This window comes from Centropristis striata, chromosome 5, assembly GCF_030273125.1.
Source record: "Centropristis striata isolate RG_2023a ecotype Rhode Island chromosome 5, C.striata_1.0, whole genome shotgun sequence".
Taxonomy (NCBI): Eukaryota; Metazoa; Chordata; class Actinopteri; order Perciformes; family Serranidae; genus Centropristis; species Centropristis striata.
Window position 1 is genome coordinate 4,660,995 of NC_081521.1, and position 11,866 is coordinate 4,672,860.

General features: G+C 34.8%; 1 long non-coding RNA gene across 2 annotated transcripts; it reads left to right on the top strand.

Moving 5' to 3' along the window:
• Positions 1-1,108: 1,108 nt before the first annotated feature.
• Positions 1,109-8,257, top strand: LOC131971669 (uncharacterized). 2 transcript variants are annotated; one of them, XR_009394403.1, is made up of 5 exons: positions 1,109-1,262; positions 2,624-2,732; positions 4,343-4,468; positions 4,585-4,672; positions 8,090-8,257. It is a non-coding gene; the product is annotated as an uncharacterized LOC131971669 (long non-coding RNA). The 2 variants fall into 2 exon arrangements; XR_009394402.1 differs by having other exon boundaries at positions 2,627-2,732.
• The last annotated feature ends 3,609 nt before the right edge of the window (positions 8,258-11,866 follow it).

Below are 11,866 nucleotides of genomic sequence, written 5' to 3' on the forward strand. Positions count from 1 at the left end.
TGTATTTCATATATTATATTTAAGTTATGTTCTCGGTTTGTGAATTTATTTATACATTTTTAGGTCATCAGTTTAAAAAACCCTCTCGGCTCAGCTGTAAAGTCCTCGTCACAAAGCTGAAACAGCTGTTTTTGTGACTTTGTAGAGATACGTGGTTCTCACAGGACAGCTACACTACAAACATATGATGATCTTATAGAATATGATTTATCACTGCAGGTTAACTCTATGGAGTCTTGGACTATTTTGTCCATTTTTGAATCCTTTTCATGTCTTTTCTGGTCTTTCTTGTGTCTTTTTTTAGTTATTTTGTGTCTTTTTGTCATTTTGTGTCTTTTTTGTGTCTTTTTTTTGTCATTTTGTGTCTTTTTTTGTCATTTTGTCTCTCTTTTTTGTCATTTTGTGTCTTCTGTGTCTTTTTTTGTCATTTTGTCTCTCTTTTTTGTCATTTTGTGTCTTCTGTGTCTTTTTTTGTCATTTTGTGTCTTTTTTTAGTTATTTTGTGTCTTTTTTTGTCATTTTGTGTCTTCTGTGTCTTTTTTGGTCATTTTGTGTCATTTTTTCTAGTCATTTTGTGTCTTCTTTGTGTCTTTTTTGTCATTTTGTATAATAGAGAAGACTTTCCATAATACTGCTGATTTTTAACACTAAATGGCCTCAGTGATCTAGAATCTATTTATAAAGTTTCATCTTCTCTAAGATGTTTTCTGGCTTCATTAAGGGTTATAATAGTTTAGTGACTGTGCCTGCTGTTTAGGAAGGATTTTACATTATTTTCTCATCACTTAAATAAAATTCATGCTAGTAATAAAGGAAGAAATATTTGTGTGGATATGTCTTTTCATTTATTTCAGGTTTTTTTTGTCCTAGCTCCTTTAGGTTTTGTCTTCTTCCCTTTTTGTTGTTTGACATCATAGATGCCTTATGATCTGAATATGATTGTTTATTCCCCATACTATAAATATCTATATTTAATAACCCCTGAATCTTGTTAATTTTTGTCCTTTCACTTAACAATTTTTATTTAAACTTAATGTTTTATGTGTATGTTCTCTGCGAGAGTTTGTCTGCTGTAAATGTGTGTTAATAATTAAAAAAAAACAACAGAATAATTATCTCCGAGAAGACGTGAACAGTCACGTTGGTGTGACGTCATCGCGTCGCGCTGTTACCATGGACACGGACACAGGGTTCAACATGAGTTGACGTTAGTTCACTAAACAGGTTCTCCAAACAAAACCCGTTAATTTCTGTAGAACTTGGTGAGTACAGCTGTAAATACTTTATATATATTTGTTTATATATTTGAGAAGGTGTTTTTTTTATGAGAGGACAGACACAAGTGGCCGCCTGTAAAGAGATATGGGTCCTGCTGACTTTTTTGTTCGTCTGGAAGAGTTCTATATGCCGACTGAATATTATAAATTTTCGTCAATCTTGGAGCTCAGGAAATGACGTAGGGGGCGCTACAGAGCCAATTTGCCACGCCCATTCCTGAAACTCATCGTGTCAGTGTCAGCTGTGCCAAATTTCAATCTTTTATGAGTAGCCCAAGCACCTCATTTTTTAACTCCAAAGGGATAAAATAATAATAATAATAATAATAAGAAGAAGAAATATAATCCTTGTGGATACAATAGGTCCCTCACTGTCAGTGCTGGGGCCCTAAAAACCCATTTTATTCCAACTTTATGGGTGACTGTGTACAGTGGCGGACTCAGACTGTTAGAAGGGCAGGGGCGAAAAAATAAAAGGGCAAATTCTGCACAACATGGGCCCCACCAGCACGCAAAAAGCTATGATGCATCATGTATGATGAAATATTAGCAGTAAGTTAAAAGGAGATCCAGATCAAAGTAATTAATGATATTGTACTGACAATTAAAAGTATCCCCCCCCCCCATGAGAAAATTTTTACATTTTAAAGTAAAATGCATCTATTTTGTGCACTTTGAGAACTAAATGAGAGCAAACATCTCACATCATCATAATTTATTGTATAAAGGGGCACCCTAGAGGGCAATAAATATGTTTTTTCACGTGTAAAGGGCAGCCAATAAGTCACTTTCTCTCATTTTCACCACTCTAGAGGGCACTTTCGAACGCTTTTTCAACCACGGAGGCACCAAACAGGAAAAAGGGCACTAGAAGGGCTCTCATTAAGGCACGTTATCGAATTTTCTTGCACTAGAGGGCACATCATCATAATTTATTGTATGAGGGGGCACCATAGAGGGCACCAAATAATTTTTTGCACGTGTAAAGGGCAGCCAATAAGGCACTTCCTCTCGTTTTCACCACTCTAGAGGCACTTTACCACGCTTTTTCAACCAGGCATGAGGGGGGGCGGTCGCGATGCCCCCCCCCCCCCCCGTGAGAAATGGACCAAAGCGACTGAGATAAACTGTAATCAGAAATGAAGAAACATGCATATTATATATTCTACAAAGTATAAATATCAGAGATCAAAGCTGTTATATATGTATTAAAGGGTTCTGCTAAATTGGCACACTTAAACTGTTAATTGTGGTTTCATTTCCATAGCGATTTGGAAGAGATTATTCTAGTTATACACTTTATCTGTCAAAGATTAATCACATTGTCACATTCATTTTATGGAAAGAAGTAAAAAACAAGAAGAAGAGGACTGTCCCTGCAGCCTTCCAGGACCTGCTGCTGAGGAGCATCCCCAGAACATGATGCTGCCTCCACCATGCTGCACACTGGAGATGGTGCGTTTGTGGTGATGTGCACCAAACATAGCGTCTAGTCTGATAGACAAAAAGATCAATTTTTGTCTCATCAGACTGTAGAACCTTCTTCCAGTTGACCCTGGAGTTTCCATAATGCATTTGGGTGAATTCCAGGCCAGATATCATGATCTTATTTATTCTCCAATACAGCTCCGAAGAACCCGGCAACAGTTGTTGTATATCGTCACCCTGTTAAAATAATCCCATTTTTTCAAGTTTTGCAGGAAACACAAAAAACTTCACCAAAAGTGTAACATATGACATTTATTGATCATTTCACTCAAAAAGGATGTAACAAAGGATGGCTATTGGCATAGTAATAACACTGTGTGTAAATTATGTAACTTAAGAGAAATAAATGACTTAGGCAATTTTTTGAACATGCCTTTGTGACTAAAGCAAGATATGGTAACACTTTATTTTGAAGGTGTCTACATAAGAGTCACACAAGCCTGTCAGAAACATGACATGACAGGTATCATGAGCATTAATGTTACTTCAGAGTGTCATTAATGTTCATGACACATCCCATGTCATGTTTATGACACGCTCATGTCACTCTTATGTAGACACCTTCAAAATAAAGTGTCACCATATCTTGCTTAAGTTAAAAAAAATGCCAAATTCACATTTTATTTTGACTTAGGCATAATAAATCCGCTTAAGTCACACACTTGACATAGGCCATTATCTTAAAGGGGTAAAATCACATGATCTGATCAACTGAGGATGTAGGTGATTTACCATAGGTGGGAATGAGGAGATGATTTAGGCAAAAAAACAATTTTGACAAAAAATGACTTAGGTGATTATTTTAACAGTGTGACGATGTGCAGGTCTCCTATCTGAGACACTGAAGCTTATAACTCCTACAGAGTGGTCCTTGTAGCAGGAATAGTGATGAACCAGAGATTGGACCTCCCAGACACAGATTTTTATACTAAAATCACACATCAGCTGCACTCAGGTGATCTCATTTCACTAACTGTGACTCTGCTGCATCAACCAGCTGGAACTCTGTTGAATTAGGTCAGTTACTTTAAAGGGGATGAATATTTATGCAATCATTTACTTTACCTTATATATTAGATTAGATTAGATTCAACTTTATTGTCATTGCACATGTCAAGAACAAAGCAAGGAAATGCAGATAGCATCTAACCAGAAGTGCTTAAGCAGTAATTAAGTGAATTATAGTGCAATACATACAGGAATTAATTATATATATTAAAAAAATGCAGTATATACAGGTATGGATTATAAAAAATAATGCAGATCTAACTATTATTATTAAATATTTTAATGAATTGACATTATTTTTGGAAAAAATCAGTTTTCACTTTGATGTTAAAGTTGCAAATTGCAAATTCTTGTCAAAAAGGCCAAATGATATAGACCATAATTTCATGTGTTAAGCAAAGAAAAGGATGAAACATCCAAGGGATGAATACTTTTTATAGACATTGTTTATTATTTTACTCTGTTAGGTTTGAATGCAGCACTTTTACTTGTAGTGTAGTATTTTCACAGTGTAGTATGAGTACTTTTAGTGCAGTAAAGGCTCTGAATACGTCCTGTATTCCTCCCAGGTGTGTTCCTCTCTGTTACCTGGTAAAGCAGCTGTTTCTCCTCAGTGAACTGTCCTGCTGCCACATCACTCAGCAGCCAAACAAACAGCGTCACGAACACAACAACAAAGGTTCACATTTGTTTAGGTAACGGTAATCATTTGCCTGTTATTTCCTTAATATGGAAATGATTGCTGCCTCTGTTGGTACCATGAAGTTGGAATAATACTGAGGTGTTGTTCATTGTTCATCTATTTCATCAGCAGCAGTGAGTCTGAAGAGTCACTCTCACATGAAGCGAGAGAGAAAACATGATGTTGGTTCTTCTTCTGCTCCTCACGACTGCACCAGGTAAGTCTTTCTTTTCTTTTATATTCTCACTACATTAATATATCATTGTGGCTGCAGAGCTCTTATCACAACTCTTTTATGATGCACTTCAGTTACATTATGATTGATGTACAGACTTTTTTTCAGATTTTTATTAACAGTGAGAGAAATACAGGCATGTCAGTTACAGTTACTGTAGATTTATATATATATATATATATATATATAGAGAGAGAGAGAGAGAGAGAGAGGGAGAGAGAGAGAGAGAGAGAGAGAGACTTTACAGTTGATGTCAAATAAGAAATGTGAACAGCCTCTGCTACATTTTAAAAACTAATTTTCAGAAACCCAAGAATAGTATAAAAGTAAGCACCTTATATGCTATGTGCCTTGTTATATTATTCTTTTATTTTTATTATTTATACACACACAAACACACACACATATATTTTTTTATTATATATATCATAAAAATAAAAATTGTATATTATATATATACTTTTTTATTATATATATATATTTTTAAATATATATAATTTATATATATATATATATATATAAAATAAAAAATATAACAAGGCACATATGGTATAAGGTGCTTACTTTTATACTACTCTGGGGTTTCTGAAAATTAATTTTTAAAGTTTAGCAGAGTGCATTCACATTTCTTATTTGACATCAACTCTAAAGTCTCTATATAAAACTTCTATTGTAAAAACACTAAAGTTAGGTAGGAATTTGGAAAACTTCATCTTGTGGATGTGAAACTTTCCCATCAGAAGCATAAGATTTGTTATAAAGCATGCTGTTTTGTTATTAGATTCATATTTTGAGATCTTTAGGTTAAAAAATTATGGGCTGTCCAGTCTTATCAAGTGTGAATTTTTTCATATCCCTCCAAAATATAGATGACATAAAATAATATATAATAATAAATATAGATGACAATGGGCAAACATAAAATAAATGTAAAGTTCTCTCTGGATTATCTCCACAAAAAGTGCACATTTCGCCTACATCAGCAAACCTGGAAATGAATTTATTACATGGGTAAATATTATGCAGAATTTTAAAATGAACTTCTCTGATCTTATTTGAGAGACAGAATGTGAAGGGACACAACCGGCTCTACGCCACTTTATTCTGTCCAGTTGTGGATCCCAAAAGAACTTTCCTCTGGGGGAATCTTATTTTGTCTCTGTACATTTTTCTGATATACTTGTTTGTGCATTTTTTATACATTATATCAATCCCACACATTTTTAGAGAAGGTATATGAACAGTAACATTTTGATAATTTAAGTGACATTTTATTAACCCTCTGGAGTCCAAGAAAGTGCCGGAGAGCCCTGCTGCTGTCAGCTTCCCTCTAAAGTTTTGGCTTTTCTAGAAGTTTCCATGTCCCATTTAGCGTGTCAACTCTTTTCAGCAAAGGTTAAAACCACCTCGACCAAGTCTAACATGATTTCACTGAAGTTTTTTTTTAATTTTGCAGTGTGCATTCAGCAATTCAATGCATTTTTAATGTAATCTTTTGTGTTTAATGTTTTTTGTGTGTTTTTATGTTTTTTGTAAATTTTTTTGTCTTTTTTTGTCATGTTTTGTGTGTTTTTTGTGTGATTTCTGTGTGTTTTATGTAATTTTATTGTGTGTTTTTTGTCATTTTTTGTGTGTTTTTTGTATTTTTTTGTGTGATTTCTGTGTTTTTGTGTATTTTTTGTGGGGTTTTTTTTGTAATTTTATTATGTTTTTTGTGTGTGTTTTGTAATTTTTGTGTGTGTTTTGATGTGTTTTTCTGTTCAACATGTTGATCCAGTAATACAAAATGAAAAAATAATAATCAGGTCATATAGGGGAGGTTGTCCTGAAAACAATGCTACCAACTCGGCATGGTGAACACTTGTTAAGTGGTTTATACAGGCAGAATGAAAAGGAGTCAAAAACCAACAGAAAAGCCCCAAACTCCAAAGGGTTAACTCAATCATACCAGTTTGGATGGCCTTTACAATAGAAACAAACTCTCTGTATTTGACTGGAAAAACTTTAGCTTCTAGGAAGGTTTCGTAGCTATAAAGACTTCCATTATCGTCAAACAAGTCCGTCACAAAGATTATGTCCCTCACAATCCAGCTCTCTTTATATACACTTTTGTTTTTAATAATTTGACCATTGTTCCAAAGTTATTCCTTGTGTGGATAAAAAGTTGTGAACATAGCATAATTTCCAAGAGAGTAAAGCCTGCTGATAATACTTTGAGAGTTTCAGTGGCATTTTAGCTAATCAGGAATCTTAACCCTCTGAAGTCCAGGAGATTTTGGTTCAAATTTGTCAACTTCCTCTGCATTAGTTTCTGTCTCTGTTTAGCATCTTTCAGTCTGTCCTTACATCACACGCATGGCTCCTTTTTCTCCACACAAACTTGGCTATCAGTCAGATTTTTCATTTTATTTTAATTAACAAATTATAAAGCTGCCAGGAAGCCAAAATACAAACAATAACATAACATATAAATTAGAAATAGTAGTTTTCATTGTGGAAAGAAAATTCACATTTAAAAAATGTGAAAACTCCTATGATTGACTTTCAACTGGCTTTCTCAGCTTGTCTACATATGATATATAAATAAAGTTATTACTGTAAATAAAAAGTGTATTTCCAATAAATAGATGGACTCCAGAGGGTAAAGCCTCCTAATTTTCCAATTTTCCCCGCCACCTTCACCATGTCGGACACTTGCACTGAAATATCTTGTGCTCGTTTCTATTTTTCCAGTCCAGCTCGGAGGATGTCATTTATAAACTGACTCCTCTGATCTTTGTCAGAGTGACTTTTAACTAAAACACACACTGACCTGATATCCTTTAAAAAAAAAAAAAAAAGCAGGAATCAGTCACATGCCTAATTTTTCTTGTATGTATTAGAGATAAATCAGTTAAAATGTTCTCAGTCTGTGTTTCCACTGCTGAGTTTATATACTTTATACCTGCACCAATTACACTAATTTTCTTCATGAAAAAAAAAACATTTTTATTTAAGTTTTTATTTTTGATTGACATGTGGAGCCCTCAGGCATGTCAGCTCCTGGTAGATCTGCCCTGATGTTATCTAACCAAAACACTTTATTATACAATATACTTTATTATTTATTGTTATACATACAGATCTTTTGTATTGTGTTGCAAAAATTTGTCCTGTTTCTTAAACTAGAATAAGTAAAAAGAACAGTGTCTATCAGTGTGAAATTTTGTCAGTTATATTATATTATATTATTGCAGGTATAAAGTGGCATCAAACAGAAATACTTTAAACTCTCCAGTGCAGTACTTGAGTAAATGTACTTTGTTACATTCCTGATTTTACAAAAAAAAAGTAAAGTGAACATGTATAAAAAGTTATTTATAGCATAAATGTGATCAGTATGCATGTGTGTCTCTACAGGCCTGTGTGCTGGACGTCAGTACCATTTAATTTCTGACCCGAAGACTTTTACTGAAGCACAAAGTTACTGCAGAGAGAAATACACAGACCTGGCCACTATAGACAGCATGGAGGATGTGGAGACCCTGAAGAAAATGGCAGAAACAGCAGGAGTTTCCTCTGTGAGTTCACTTTTCTCTTTCTTGATACTTCAGAGAAACTTTTAAATGTTTTTTATTACATTGAACAGGAACGAAGGATTTTGTTCCCCATTGAACGTGCATTATAAGGGATCTCTTCATGTCCAGTATAAACAGCAGGAATTATTACAGGAAGCAGAACCTGTTTCACTGTTCATATGGACACATGAATATTATTATTAATGCAAATATGTGTTTCAGTTCGTCTGGATCGGGCTGTATGATGACGATGTCATGAGCTTGAAGTGGTCACTGTCAGACACAAGTTTCTACAGACACGGGGAGGAGGAGTTCAGACGATGGGCTGATAGAGAACCAGACAATTACGGTGGTGATGAACACTGCGCAGCCATGTGGTATTCTGGACAATGGTTCGATTACAGCTGCACAGGCAAATATCAGGCCGTCTGCTGTGATGTCAGAGGTGAGAATATTGACCAGTGAAGGTAAAACAGACCAGTTGAGCTTGTTGACCTCTCCCCTTCTCTGCTGCTCTTTGCCTCTCTGTCTTCAGTTACATGAAGGTCATTTAAAGCAGATGGACGTGAGTCCTGCCTTCATTTATATAAATATATAAAGGTTTATATAAAGAGCTCCATCATTAACAGCTTTATCCCATGTCACTGTCTCAGTCAACAGGGCTGCAAGAAAAGGAGTTCATATGCACACAGCTCCACGGAGACTTCAGCTTCATGCTGACATTCATTAAGAAACATCAAACTGCTGAGAAAAATATTCATACGGAGAAAACTCAAATATAAAGTATGCATCAGTGTTGTGTGTCATGTTGCCTCTGCACAGCATTTCTCTCTGCTCTATTTTCAGGGCAGGATGTGACATTTGACCTCACTGACGACTCCATGACCTGGACTGAGGCCCAGAGCTACTGCAGAGAACACCACACAGACCTGGCCAGTGTGAGGAACAAGGCAGAGAACCAGAAGGTCCTGGAGCTGGTTCCAGAACAGAAAGGAGTCTGGATCGGCCTTTTCAGAGACTCCTGGAAGTGGTCCGATGGAAGTAGCTCCTCGTTCAGATACTGGAGGTCAGGGGAACCTAATAACCACCTGGGGTGGAAGGAGGATTGTGCAGCAGCAGATTTCAGCTCCTCTGGAGGATGGGTGGACGTGAAATGTGACGGGAAGTTTCCATTCATCTGCTCCGGTCCATCTGAGTGGTAACCCCTGATTCAAACAGTATTTATAATAGATTTAGGTTTACTTTAGCATGAAATGAGAAAATAAAAAACATTTCTGGACAATAAATGTGAACACTCAGGATGCTGATGTTAGCGTGCAGTGACCAACTGCAGATAATCAGTTTGTGTTGACTTCAATGTGAGAATATCAACAGATGGAGGAAGTAACTGCTGATAACTGACTGATAAGCCCCGCCCCCTGGTGGCGGCCTGCAGTATAGCTCTAAACTGACCACAGGCAGGACTAAACTAACTGATGACACTTTATATCAACAGGATGCTGATTATTATCCAAGCAGAAATCTCTGAACTAATCATGTTTGATTGTTTTTTCTTAAGCGTCTTCGAAGAAGAAGTAGAAGAAGACAGTGAAGAGATTGAGGATGACTGTGACTGTATCTGCTGTGATTGAGGGAATGCTGAAGCAGGTAAATCATCTTTTTATTCTTTTTATTCAACTTTTATGCAAAAACTGAGCAGACAAATGACTGTTAAAAGCAAATTTAAAATAAGATGAGATGAAACTTTATCGGCCCTCAGAGAGTTAATTCACACCAGAAAAAGTCTGAGGAAGAAACAAATAAAGAGACATTATAATAATAAATTAAACAAAATCATTCACAAACTATATGTTATACACTGCAAAAAAAGGGGTGTCTAAAAAAAGATAAAAACACTAAATCTGAGGGAAATGATCCTGCTGCATGGACAGATAATTTCATTTGACAAGATTTTTTAAATTAAGATTATTAAATCTAGAAATAATAATATAATAATAAGGGTTTTTTTCTTTATCTTGGTAAGAAACAAATGATTTATAATCCAGTTAATCTGCTTGTATCTTTAATTCCTCTTGTTTTAAGAGCTAATTTCTTATTTTAAGCGTTCAACATGCTTATTTCTAGATTTAATAATCTTAATTTAAGAAATCTTGTCAAGTGAAATTATCTGTCCATGCAGCAAGATCATTTCCCTCAGATTTAGTGTTTTTATCTTGTTTTTAGACACACCTTTTTTGCAGTGTAAACATTACAATGCTTTGGACAATAACAGTAGAAACAGGGAAAGTCACAAACTATCATGTGAGGAAAAAAGGCAGAAAAAGAGCTTCCAGAGGATGAAATGTAAAGAAGAATGCAGGATGTAATCTCTCTGTGTGAGTAATAATGTTGGTCAGCTCCAACAGAAGCTGAAGGACCAGGGGCTGAATGACGACGTCACACTGAGCTGGAGGAAGCAGGCAGATGGAAAAGTCTTCCACAAGGAGAAGAAGAAGACCAGCTTTCATTGAGATTTGCTGTTAATCAGAGAAAAGTGTGTTTCTTTCCTCAGAGTCCTCGTGTGATGTGTGAGAATTCTGCCCTACAAAGCCTTTAACTGCACTAACTACATTTTGGGTCTAAATTGAGTCAAAACCAAAAATGAACTCCTTTGTGTCTGTTTTATCTTGTGACAAAATTTTAGATTTCAATTTGGCTTTATGTCAGAGAAATAATGACTCTAATAATAAAAAATCCAAAATCAAGACAAGAATAATAGAAATTGTAAGTTTATTTAATAGGGAAATTATTATCTAGATAGTGATGGAGTAAAAAAGTGAGATAAAATTATATTAAGACTAAAATATAACATAATTTATAATATTGAGTCTAAAATACACAATTTTTTTAATAGAGTTGCTGAACAAATCTAACAATATGAATTTGAAAATGTTTTTTCACTGAAAACAAAATATAAAAGCTTAAAGAAGACAACAAATCTGTTTAATTCACGGTAAAATACCGGCAGCTGTGGTTGCCAGAACATCACCATAAAAAATACAGTGAGCGTATGTAAATGTAAATATCAGCAAAAACTGTAATTTATACAGAATAATCCCATTATTTTTAGGATAATTGTGTCATCATGGTATTTCTCCATTAACTTTACATGAAAATTTTATATTTTTATAGCAAAACTGTGTGTTTTCTTCAGTTTATGACGGTAGAATTTAAAGTTTTATACTATTCTTTGATTGACAGTAATTAAAAGTATCTACTACGGTGATGTACAATGTTTAATTTTATGACCTATTTCTGATGCAATTTGACAGTTTTTTACTGTAATTTCTACAAACATGTTTACAGTGTACTGCACTCTGTTTATCATTACTATTAGAATCTTTTACAGCAAAACCAGAGTGCAGTAACTACATTTTTAAAGTCAAAGGTCAAATAAATCGTCATGATTTTTGGGCAAAAAAATGACATCATCAATACATGTAGAAATAAGTGTCATAAAACTGACCTAGAGCTGCAACAATTAGCAGATTAATTGACTCGTTGCAGCTGTTTTTATAATCAAATCATAATTTTAGTCATTTTACGAGCTCAAATGTCAAATATCTTCTGCTTCCTTCTC